This window comes from Mustela erminea, chromosome 4, assembly GCF_009829155.1.
Source record: "Mustela erminea isolate mMusErm1 chromosome 4, mMusErm1.Pri, whole genome shotgun sequence".
NCBI classification, from domain to species: domain Eukaryota; kingdom Metazoa; phylum Chordata; class Mammalia; order Carnivora; family Mustelidae; genus Mustela; species Mustela erminea.
In genome coordinates this window covers 2310666-2323488 of record NC_045617.1, presented here as the reverse complement: position 1 = coordinate 2323488, position 12823 = coordinate 2310666, and the positions used below count along the sequence as shown (strand labels likewise).

Below are 12823 nucleotides of genomic sequence, written 5' to 3'. Positions count from 1 at the left end.
TGCACCACAGAGAATATAGTCCATGAAATTATAAAACCGTACGGTGACAGATGGTAACTGTTACTGTGGTGAGCGTTTCATAACATACAGAATTGTTAAATCACTACGTTGTCCACCTGAAACTAATATAATACTATATGCCAATTACACTTCAATTAAAAAATGTTTGAATTTAAAAAACAGGAAAATATGGCCCCTAATCAATAGAAAAACCATCAAAGAAACAGACTCAGAAATGGCAGAGATGAGGGCTGCCTAGGTGACCCAACTGGCTGAGCATCCCACTCTCGATACCGGCTCAGGTCATGATCTCAGGGTCGTTGGATCGAGTCCTACTGGGTATGGAGCCTGCTTAAGACTGTCTCTCTCCCTCTGCCCCTCTCTGCCATGTTCCTCTCTAAATAATAATAATAATAATAATAATAATGACAGATGATAGAAATAACAGGAAAAGATATTAAAACTGTAATAGGAGAAAGTAGAAGAAAGCATGAATGAAATGAGAAGAAATACCAAAGTTAAGAGAAAAAAGATACAATCATACTTCAGTAGATGAAAAACTACAAAACTTTCAAAATTGGCACAGATAACAGAAAATCCAAATAATCCCATGTCTATTGAAGTCATTGAATTAATATCAAAAAGACTTTTGATGTTTGGCCCAGATGGTTTTACTGTTGAAATCAAATATTGTAGAAAAAAAGTAGTAAAAATACCACCTAAATTCTTCCAGAAAACAAAGGAAACGGGTGCCTGGGTAGTGAAAATGCTTGGGCATCTGCCTTGGCGGCTTGGATCTCCAGGTGCTGGGATCAAGCTTGGGCTCCCAGCTCAGCGGGGAGTCTGGTTTTCCCCCTCCCTCTGCCTCTCCCCCTGCTCGTGCCCTCTCTGTCTCTGTCTCTCTCTCTGTAATGAATAAATAAAATCTTAAAAACAAAAAGAAAACAAAACAAAAGAGACATAAACACTCCAATTATGTCATGAGTCCAATCTAACATTAATACCGAAACCTAACAAAAACATCAACAAAAACAAAAAATAGGAAAGTACAAATCAGTAACCCTCATAAACACACATACTCTTAACAAAATACTAGCAAATATAAATTAAACATGTATGAAAAGAAGAATATATACCTGAGTCCGGTTTATTGAAGAAATTCAAGATCGGTTTAAACTTGGTCAAAATCAACCACCCTGTTAGTAAACAAAAAGTTAAAAAAAGGTAATTTCTAAGTTAATAGACAAAAAAGAAGAAAACCCACATGATTTTTTTAATAGGTTCTGAAGAAGCACTTGACAAAGATCAATATCCGTTTGTGATTAAAGGAAAAAAAAAACCCTCAGGAATGGATGAAAGCATCTTCCACCTCATGAAAGATCCGCAGCTAATGTCATCCTTAATGGTAAATTATTAAATACTTTCTCCTTAGGAGCAAAACTAAGACAAGGATACCTTATCTCATCATTTTTATTCAACACTGTCCTGGTGATTCTACCAAGTGCAATGGCCAAGATGATGAAACAGAAGACATAACTGTATAAAAGAAGAAAAAATTGTTTCTATTTGCAATGACATAACTGCATATATAGAAAATCCTAAAGAATCTACGTGATAGCTCTAACTAATAAATGAATTTAAAATAGTGTTAGATTATCACATTAATAAGCAAAATTTATATTTGTAGCAAATAATTGGAAATTAAATTTAAAACATGTGCACTTATAATACCATCGAAAACAAAATATTTAAGAACAAGTTTAGCAAAAGATATATAAGACTCTATACTAAAAACTATAAAACACTGTAATGGAAAATTAAACAAAACCTAAGTAAATGGAGAGATACATCATCCTCACTGATTGGAAGACTTAGTATTATTAAGATGTCATTTCTTCTCAAATTGATCTATGTATTTAGCTCAGCAACTCAGTCACAGTCAAAACCTTAGCAGATTTTGTAAAACAAAAATTGGAAACTAGGTTTTAAAATTTATATAGAAATTTGAAGGTCCAGGAACACCTGGGTGGCTCAGTGGGTTAAGCCTCTGCCTTCGGCTCAGGTCATGGTCTCAGGGTCCTGGGATCGAGTCCCGCATCGGGCTCTCTGCTCGGCAGGGAGCCTGTTTCCTCCTCTCTCTGCCTACTTGTGATCTCTGTCTGTCAAATAAATAAATAAAATCTTAAAAAAAAAAAAAAAAAGAAATTCAAAGGTCCTAGAATATCCAAAGAAATCCCTTAAGAGAAAAATCAAGTAGGAAAACTTAAAGTTCCCGATTTAGGATTTGCCATAAAGCTCCAGTCATCAAGACAGTATAATACGGGCAAAAGGACCAACGAATGGACGGAATAGAATGGAGACCCCAGTAACAGACCTTTACTGATGCAGTCTCCCAATTTTCAACAAAAATGCCAAAGCGCTCCCCAGAGGAAGAGACAATCCCTTCAACAAATGGTGTTGGAATAACTGCATTTCCTTTCTGCAGGAAAAGGACACTTGACTCTGTCATGTATAAAAAGTGATTTGCAATGGATCCCATTTAAGGCCATAAAACTTTTAGAAGAAAATGTAAGAAAAAAGTCTTTGTGACTTAAGAGTAGACAGATGTTTCTTAATTGAGTCACAGAAGGCAATAACCGTAGAAGAAAAAAATTAGGTTATATTCAGATAAAAACTTCTCAGCAAAACATACCATTAAGGAAACACCCAGGCAAACTACAACTATTTTTTTAAAAATTGGAAAACATACACCGAAGGGCTGGTTTGCAGAATATGTGAACTACTACAACTCAGTAATAAAAACACAGTCCTCTAAAAATGGACAAAAGATTTGAAGGGCCCCTTCATAAAATAAGATACCGGAACAGCTGATAAGCACAAGAAAAGTGCTAACATCATGAGTCATCGGGGAAGGGCAGAGTGAAACCGCAGGAGACGCCACCTCCAGCTTACCGGAATTCCTACAATTAAAAGATCAGCGCTGCCACGTGTCCGCAGGCAGGCAGAGGAACCGGAGCTCCTGCACGTTGCTGTTGGGAGGATAAATGACATCACCACTTTGGGGAAAAGCTCTGCCGTTTCTTTAAAAAATGAAAGACACACTCTTTCTCTGATGCAGCGTCCCAATCCTACGTCCTGACTCAAGAAATGACCCCTGTCTCATCCCAAGCCTTGAACGACACTGTCAAAACGGCCCAGACGGGGAGAGTCCAGCAGCCCGCCGAGGGCGCGGATCAACGCAGCTGCCCGCTCTCCGACCAACGTGGGCAGCACGATGCGTCTCGGGGCCGCGCTGAGGACAGGGCACACAGGACAGCGCTCCCCGAAGGGTTTGCAGGAACCGGAACCCTGACTCCGCTGGCTTACGTGGTGAGGAGGCATCCGGGGTGCTCATGGGCTCACCGCGAAGAGGGAAGTCTTCCTGAATCACCGGGTGGGCCACTGTCGCCCCTGCCCTTCAAAGCGGAGGCGGGAAGAAAAGAAGTCACAGTGGAGCGCGGTGAGGCCAGAGAGGCCGCAGCTGGCTTTGGAGATGGAGGACGACGGTGTAGACCGACTCCGCCTCCCGTGATGTTTCATTTCGTCTTTGGTCCCTGAAATAGCTTCAGAACAATAAAGGTGAAAGGTGTGTCCCTGGTTCACGACCAGCTCGGAGCATATGTAACGAGGTGACTGCCTTGGGAAGCCCCCCAGTGACCTACGGGTGGGGCTGGCCACCAGGGGAACCCACGGTGGCATTAGAGAGCGGGAGCCCTCAGCCCCAGCTTGGGGTGGGGGGAGGCTGGAGGCTGACTTCGTCTCCAGGGGCCAGGGATTTAATGGATCAAACCTGTGTCGCGAAGCCTCCGTAAGAACAGAACAGGTCGCGTTGGCGAACAAGAGCACACCCGTGTGTGGGGACGGTGGTGGACCCCGCACTCCACGGGGTCAGAAGTTCCTGCGCTTGGAAGATAAAGTTGCATTGTTTAAGCTGCTAAATTTGTGATCATCTCTTCCGGCAGCCGTAGAAATCCAATGCGGCTCAGGGGGGGAATCCCGACGTGAAAGGGCAAAGGCTGTTGGGAAGTTGTAGAACAGGCCCGTCTCGAGGGTGACGGGAAAAGTCAGCACCGTCGTGGGGGCGGGGAGTAACCGGGGCAGGCTGGGGACCTCCGGGTGGGTGGTCTGTTCTCCACAGATAAGGTCAGGGTCACCAAAGTGTGTGTGTGGTCAAAGCCCAGTTAGCGGACACTTCGGTCTGCATTTCCTTGAATGCAGGGAAGACAAAGTGAGCACCTGTGAACACCTGCTCTTCCGCTGGCGATGCACGCGGTGAAGCATTTGTGGGGGACTAGAGAGGTGCCGGCAGCCGCCTCTGAAGTGGGTCAGAAGCAGGATGGCTCCGCGGAGGGACAGAGGGACGGGTGAGTGGACAGACGACAGAATGCACATCGGAAAATGCTCATGGCAGAATCCAGGTGGCGAGTGCCCAGGTGTTTGCTGAGATGTTCCTTCACCTTAATTGTTTGGAATTGTTTGTTTTTTAAAAAGGTAACAGGCTGGGGGCACCTGGGTGGCGCAGTGGGTTAAGCCTCTGCCTTCGGCTCAGGTCATGATCTCAGGGTCCTGGGATCGAGCCCCACGTCGGGCTCTCTGCTCAGCGGGGAGCCTGCTTCCTCCTCTCTCTCTGCCTGCCTCTCTGCCTGCTTGTGATCTCTGTCTGTCAAATAAATAATAAAAATCTTTATTAAAAAAAAGGTAACAGGCTGGCTCGGTACAGAGGATGTACACACACCTTGAAACCAGAAAACCCAAAGCTTTAGGTCACTGGTTAGATCACGGGAGAGATTTTTCAAAAGGGCTCACGTCTGAGGCTCCCCGGATTTGATAATAATTGGTCCAGGCACGAATGATTTTTTTAAAAGAGAAAGTCAGGCTGTCATCAGCCAAGACCCTCTTACTCTGCTTTCCAGCAAACCCTCCCGAGAAACAGTGAGTCCTCCAGCGCGCCCACCCGGGGCCATCGGCCCTGACGCAACACGGAGACACGATTGCTCCCACAGCACCCTCGCACACAGTACCCAGCACACAGTACCCTGCACAGAACACCCTCGCACACAGCACACTCACACACAGTACCCTGCACACAGTATCCAGCACACAGTACCCTGCACACAGCACCCTCGCACACAGCACACTCGCACATAGCACCCTTGCACACAGTATCCAGCACACAGTACTCTGCACACAGCACCCTCGTACACAGTACCCTCGCACACAGCACCCTCGCACACAGCACACTCACACACAGTACCCTGCACACAGTATCCAGCACACAGTACCCTGCACACAGCACCCTCGCACACAGTACCCTGCACACAGCACCCTCGCACACAGTACCCTCGCACATAGCACCCTTGCACACAGTACCCTGCACACAGCACCTTCGCACACAGCACCCTCGCACACAGCACCTTCGCACACAGTACCCTGCACACAGTACTCTCACACACAGTACCCTGCACACAGTACCCTGCACACAGTACTCTCGCACACAGTACCCTCGCACACAGCACCCTCACACACAGTACCCTGCACACAGTACTCTCGCACACAGTACCCTGCACACAGCACCCTCGCACACAGCACCCTCACACACAGTACCCTGCACACAGTACTCTCGCACACAGTACCCTGCACACAGCTCCCTCGCACACAGCACCCTCGCACACAGTACCCTGCACACAGCACCCTCACACCTTACCTTCCTCATCACGATTGCTCATTTTCCTCTCAAAGCAGGACGTCCACTTTGAGGGTGACCTGGGAAACTGAGGCAGGGCCAAAGAAGGACTGGGCAGCATATTTTTATCCTTTTCAAGACTGGGCAGCTTGAGCTCAGTTCGGAGGACAGAAACCTTGGCGCCTGGGTGTGTGCACACACGGGGGTGACTGGACACTGGCATGGGTGTTGTGACTGGGCTGAAGGGTGTCCCACACCCAAGTCACGTTGGCCTGCAAACTGCGGGTGTGTCCCTCTCAGGAAACAGGCAGGGTATCTGCAGACGTGGTAAGGTGAAGCCAGGCTAGGTCAGCGTGGGCCCAATCCGATGCTGGGTGTCTGAGAAGAAGAGAGAGCTTAGTCACCGGGGAGGCCAGGCTGAGGTGGAGGCTGGTGTGGGAGGCACATGGCCACAGACAAGAAGCGCCTGGAGCCACCAGAAGCTGGACAAGGCCGCCGTGAGAAAGGGCACAGCGTGCTGACACGTGACTTTGGGGTCCTGGCCTCCAGCGCTGTCAGTGCCTGTGCCGTCAGCCCCCTGGTGAGGTAACGTGTTCCGACAGCCTGAGCAAAGCAGCACACGCCGCACCTGCTGTGAGCGACATCTCCATTGTCCGGGCTGACAAGCTGGCTCTTCCGGTGCGGCTGACGCGGGAGGAACTGTGAACACTCCTGTTCCCAGCCGGGCCCAGGGCCATCGGCATCACCTTCACTTTGACAAGCGCCTCTCCCCGTGCAGGCAGAGCTTCACGTGTTCACCTCACAGATGCCGTGGGCAGAAGATGCCGGATGCCCAGAGGACCAACCAGGTTCTTCCCCCAGCAATTCCCACCTGTGGAAGGTCCAGCCCCCAAGTCATGCCTCGTGCAGACGGACAGACAGAACTGGTGGAGGAGGGAGCACAGAGGGGCCGCAGGCCGCTCCTGTTCCCCGAGGCACTGGTCTCTGTTTCGGGGGCTGCTGGAGCCAGGACACAGGACCATGTTTTGGTCTGTCCCTGCAGACCTGCTTCCCTTCCAGCAGCATCTCTAGCCGGAGCCTCCTGAAGGCAGAGCCCTGCTCGTTGACAGCACCCGCAGGGGGATTTGTAGCACGCCACAAGCAGAGCCCAAATCCAAGCTTTCCTCCCAGGGTTCAGAAGATGCTCCATCCACCGGCAAGGGTCAGTGTTTCAGGGCACAGCAGACACGGGACACTGAAGCCAGAGACGTGGGGTCAGACACAAAGCCTGTCCCCATGCACTAGCACGATGCATCGTGGCACTGGCAAGGGTGGCTGGTGTCTGTCCTTCCCAGCAGAGGCCTCAGGTGTGACCAAGCCAGCTCTGCCTCCTCTGTCCGACTGCTGGCTGGCCGTCAAACCCTGGGGTTACAATTCGGGGGCGGGGCGGGGTTCTGTGAGCCCAAGTGGGGAAAAGAATGACCTCTCTGTTTCTAGCAACCTCCCGGACACCCTGTATTTCCTGTGCCCGTGAGCGCGGGCGAGAAACCCAGCAGCTGCGTCAGGACCGGCAATGCTGCTACCGGTAGAAGCCGAGTTTCAGGTCTCACTCCGGGCTAACCTCGGTGCTTTACTGTATGTGTTTAAGGACAATTATTCTGAGAAAAGCCCATTCCTCGGGCTGCCAAAAGGGGATACAGCCCCAAAAAGATAAAGCCTGGCAGTAAGCTGAAGGGCGCCAGCAGAGCCATTTGCCACCGGAGCCCCGGGCCCGAGTCACGGCGTGTGAAGTCGCCCACCAGCCAGAACGTTGCAATCCGCCAGCTCCACGGGAGGAAAAAGCTGGGGTGTGTTTACTACAGCCGCTAGCACCATCCCCCTCCCAGCTGCTGCAGAGACACCCAGGCCACCCACGGGAGCCGCCATGCGGGCCTGGCCCCGAGCCCTGTCCTCCTCCACCGCCTCTGCAGCACGGGGCTCTCCGGGGGATGGGGGTGGGGGTCTGGCCGGGGGTCTGGCCTAGGAGCCTGAGTCGGGCAGGGCTGGCTCTTCCCCCGGCAGGTCTGCAAAGCTCTGCCCAGCCCCTTCCTCCGCCGCACTGCCGAGAGTCACTGCCGGGGGTGTCACGTCGTGATCATTCTGCTTTGGAAACGAGGCTGCGGTCCCACGTCCGCTGGCCTTGCAGGGGTGCCCGAGAGCGGACGTGGTCCCAGAGCGGTGCCCTTTCCTGCAGATTCCAGCGCTGTGTGATCAGCCGCTGTCTTCCCACCCCCACTGACAGGGACAGCCAGGTCCACGCTGGACGAAGCCACCGACGCGCAGGAGGAGGTGAGGAAGGGGGAGGGGTGAGAAGCGGGAGGGGTGAGAAGCGGGAGGGGTGAGAAGCGGGAGGGGTGAGAAGCGGGCCTCCCCCAGCCTGTGGACGAGCGGCTCCCTGCCAGCACCCAGCGCCTCTCGCCTGCCCCATGGGGACTGAAGGCGGGAGGCCTCTGAAACCTTACTGCGCGCCAGACACACTTCCATGCCAGTGCTGAGCCGACTGGCCTGCCGCTCCCTGATGCCGCCCGCATTCCACAGGGCAGGGAAGGGAAGCTGAGTCCGGTGAAGCCAGTGCTCCATCGAACCGGGATTCGAACCCAGGACTCCGCCGTCTCTCCTGGACCCTCACGCACCGATGCCCCTGCCTGTGGGTTCTGCTGCCGGTCCCACCCGCCCCTCCCTGCCTGTCCCTGCTGGTTGCTCTCAGTCTTCCCGGGCTGTGAGTCTACTTGGTTCTATGGCCCAGAGCTAGACACGAGTCCCGAGCTGCCTCACCGGGAGAGCGTGGAGCTGGGGAAATACTGAACTTTCCATTGGAAGGACAGGGTGGTTGCGGGGGGCCATGGAAAGTCCCGGCTCTGGACCCCCAAAGCCACACTTGTCGGAGGGCATTGAGTGCAGCATCCCTGGGTCCCTGCTGGACCGCAGACGAGCCACGACTGGAGGAAGAGCCCGGGACCCTGCACAGCCAACCCGCCCCCGGCGGTTCCAGAGTGGGAGGCCCAGCGCCCACTCTGCACTGACGTGGACCCATAGGAGGCTTTTGGTGACCTTTCGGATGAGTGTGAGTGCACCTGCTCCGTCTGCCTGCCCGGGCTTGCTGGGAGGACCAGTGGGAAATGACAGGAGGAAACACTGAAATCACAGAGCACAGCTCACCCCACGCAGCTCGTGGCTATGCTGCCCTTTTGGGTTCCTGCTGCTGGTCCCTGTGGGGCAAAGAGGGGAGACCCTGGTCCAGCAGTGCTGACCAGCAGGCCTCACAGAGCAGGAGGAGCAAGAAAAAGGAGCCTGGCGAGACGTCCGCACCAGCAGGACGCTGCCCCACCGGACAGCTCCCAGGGGGTGGGATCGGCCAGAGCAGCGTCAAAAGGACTCGGGGTGAATCTGGTCAGCGACCTCAGCTCCGACATCATTTGAGGCTGGATCCAGGGGCTCAGCGCCAACCGCACCGCTGGCGGACACCGGGCAGCAGGTGCAGGACCACGGAGCGAGAAGGAAGGGCATCCTCATCCGGGAGCCGAGCGCCAGAATTCCAGCCTGACGCTTCCTGGACGTGGGCGTAAAATCCCAAGGTCGCCATTCCGGCGCTGAGATGAGAAAGTACAGCGTGTGGCTTTCTGCATGTTATGTCACAACACACAATTTTCTCTTCCATTGGCTGCCTCCTTCCTGCCTTTGCTCGCAGCCTTGACTGCAGAGGGCCGGAGCGACCCTGGGCTGAGCTGGCCTGTTTCCATGGAGGAGCGGCCCGTGGCGGGGGCGCCCGTTCGCTCACACAGCCCGCTCCTCTGGACACGCAGAAGGGTGAGGACAAGCTGTGGGTCTTGACCTTCTGAGAGTCTCTGGGAGGTTTTGTGTCCAGAGATTTAAGTGTTTTCTGTGCTGGAGACCATGGAGACCATGGAGACTGGGAGGGGCACATTCTCTGCTCCAGGCGTGAAACAGAATGTCGCAGGGAAAGCAGAGACATGTGGGGACACCGGCCAGTGAGCGAGACGCGTGAGGTCCCCAGAGACGCCCGTGTGCTGAAGCGCCTCATGGGACCTGGCCCCACGCTCGCTGCCCCGTCCAGGCGGGCCCTTCAGTGGCCGTGGTGCCCGGCAGGAGGAGGAGGGAGGTCAGGGGTTTCCCCCACTTGCCACGGTACCCCCAGCCCTCGGCCACTTCCCCTCGCCGCAGGAGGTGCTCCGGGAATAGTTGTCGAATAAACGAACCAATGCATAGAGGTGAAGGTGGACGGGCAGCCCAGAGGCGCGGGGACAGCTGCAGGGGACAGCCGCGGGAGCAGACCCGCCCTAGGAAATCTCCGGTCACCGTAAACAACACCCCCGAACCCGCACCACGGAGGCCTCACACCCCACTCCGTGCGTGTGCCGAGTGCCCGCCCGCGGGAGCTCACGGATGTTCCCGGGGGACACACGGCTCTGGTGAAACAATCCTCAGCGGGGCTCGGCGCTCTGAGCTTTGTGGCCAGGCGTCTCCCATGGCCTTTCCTCCATTCCCGGCAGAATCTCAGCCTGGCCACACTGTCTCCTCGCACCCGGCCAGCCCCTGCGACACCTCCCGACGATCCGTGGTGGGCAGCAGTCAGCCCGCGACCCACCTTCGCCGGCCTGAGCCCCCCACCCCCATCGTCGCCCGGGGTCCTGGCGCTTCCCTCTCCACCCTGCCGTGCCTCCTCCAGGGTCCCCTGCCCCCGACCGAGCAGCGGCCGAGCTCCGAGCCCGGCAGGCGGCAGAACAGCTGGACTCTCATCTGGGAAACCCGCTTTGCTGACCCCTTCCCGCCCGACTTCCAGGACCTGCCAGGGTCAGGGCAGCCCCTCAGCTCCTCTGCGGGCTCTCCGCGCTCCTTCACAAGCTCTGCCCCATTCCCGGCTCCTGCCCTGCGGCTTCCCTACCCCACCCCCGCCCCCATGTCCTTGCCCCAACAATTCTGCTGCCCCGGGCGTCCTGCCTTGGTGTCCCAAGGACCCAGCTCGGGGTTAGCTCACCCTCCGCGGCATCTGTTCCGTTCACACGGCGTGTGTCCTGCCCCGCTGGCCTCGTGTCGTAGATCTTCCGGATGTACTTTCACAGAACTGCGGAGGAAGCTTCTAGAAGCCTGCAGCCAGGTCCTCTGTCCTGTCTCTCCAATGCCTTCACCCAGAGGTCTGCTAACCTAATTCATCATGAAGATACTCCTCAGCACTCTCAGATATGTCAAGACAAAACGCCCGGCTCGGGAAAACAGGGGGTAAACGTCGGCGGGTGACTCACGGGTCCCTGCTGACACGGCCCACGGGCCCAACTACGCGTCCTTCCGCAGATCATAGCCACAGTGACCGGCACGAGTGAACCATCGCAGGCACATTTCCTGATCGTTTGTAGAAGCTACTCTTTTAAGCTGGATTTCCCCTTTCCACGGAGTTAGTATTCCCCAGAAGTAATTACACCTCAGTCCTGACCCCACGAAGCCCAGGTTTAACGACGCAGTGGTTGATAATCACTGACAGCAATCCGCGGCCCAGTGCCTCTCCTCTGGGACACGGACGCCGGGACGGCCCCTCTGCAGGAAGGGGAGCACGAAGGGAAGCTCGAGCCTGCGGGTGAAGACGGGCAGACGGCGGTCTCCTGCTCTCCCTGGGAGCGGGGAGGAGTAGAGGCAGCCGACGGCTTCCCCTGGTTAGACGCCCACCCCGCCACCTGCAGGCCCCACGCACCTCCCAGGAGGCGCCCGAGATTCCAGATGACAGAAACCCAAAGACATTCCCTCGAGACGACCAGATTTGCAGTCAGAGGCCTCAGCTGGCCTTGGTTCCCCGGACAGACTGAATAACTGTCCCCACATTTATTATGCCGTGACCTTCCTCTCCAGCGTGAGGGTGTTCAGAGGGGCCTTTGGGAAGGGATTAGGTCATGGGGTGAAGCCTTTACGAATAGGATGAGCCCCCTTACAAGAGACCCCGGACACCCCGACCCTGGCACCACGTGAGGACCCAGCGCGGAGACGGCTCTGGGAACCAGAATGGCCTCCTGGATGCTGACCCTGTCGGCGATCTCAGACCTCCAGCTGCCGGAACTGCGAGAGGCCAGTGTCTTGTCCAGAGGCACCCGGTCAGCGGCGTGTTTGCTAGGACGGCCTGAGGGATGAGACGGCCCCACTGCGAGACGCGGCACTGTGTCCCGGGCGTGTTGGCTGCTCTCCGGCAGGCTCACTCCTGACACCGTGTGCCACGATTTCCAAACACGTCCAGTGGCCGGGCCGCCCGTGGGACGTTGGTCAGAAATGATCCTGGGCAGTTATGTCTGTGGAGTGATGAAAACCACCATGGAGAAGGGACAGGTGGCAGCGGGCTTCAGACTCGGACATTCCCGACCGGGACTGCCAGCCGGGTCCTAACTGTCCACGTGACAGGGGCCGGTCCCCCCTCTCTGATGTCAAAGCCTCATCTGTCGCAGTGTCTGTGAGGCGCTCAGGCCCCGTGATGGGTGACACCGCTCCACCACGAACACACGAGTGACACACTAATAATAAAAACGGCATCCTGCCCGCACGAGCATGAATAAAACATTACAGCAACAGGATCGGAAGGCCAGGCAGGCAGAGGGAGGACTTGGTAAGGTGCCTGTCGGCAGCAGGCCATGGAGAGGGGCCGGGGGGAGGCCTGGGAAGCACGGCTCTACAAGCACAAGCAGCCACCCGGGTGCAGCCACGGTCACGGCCCCCGCTAGCCGACCAGGACGTGAAGTCACTGTCTCCGACGGGCCCGCTGCCGGAAGCTGGGGGCCCGCGCCCCTCACAGGGCAGACAGGGGAGGGGACAGGCAGGGGTGGTGCAGGACCCACCGTCGGGGCAGAGCTGGCTTCAGGCCACCTCCAGGGGTGTGAACGCGTCCTCTGCCTCTGATCGCCCTGAGAGGAGGGAGATCTGCCTGAGCGCGCTCCTCGTCTGGCGTCCTGGGATCGAGCCCCACGTCGGGCTCCTTGCTCGGCAGGGCGTCTGCGTTTCCCTCCGCCCGCTGCTCCCCCTGCTAGTGCTCTCCCCCCCCTCTTAAAAAAAGAAAAGAAAAATGATTCTTCATGACACGGAAGATTCAAA

At 55.4% G+C, this 12823-nt stretch overlaps 1 long non-coding RNA gene across 1 annotated transcript; it reads right to left on the bottom strand.

Annotated features, from left to right (window-relative positions):
• Positions 1-1501: 1501 nt before the first annotated feature.
• On the bottom strand, positions 1502-12215 carry LOC116587963. Its single transcript, XR_004284716.1, has 5 exons — positions 11002-12215; positions 5744-10903; positions 2953-3602; positions 2375-2479; positions 1502-1536 (listed from the first exon to the last, which is right to left on the bottom strand). It is a non-coding gene; the product is annotated as an uncharacterized LOC116587963 (long non-coding RNA).
• Between the last annotated feature and the right edge of the window lie 608 nt (positions 12216-12823).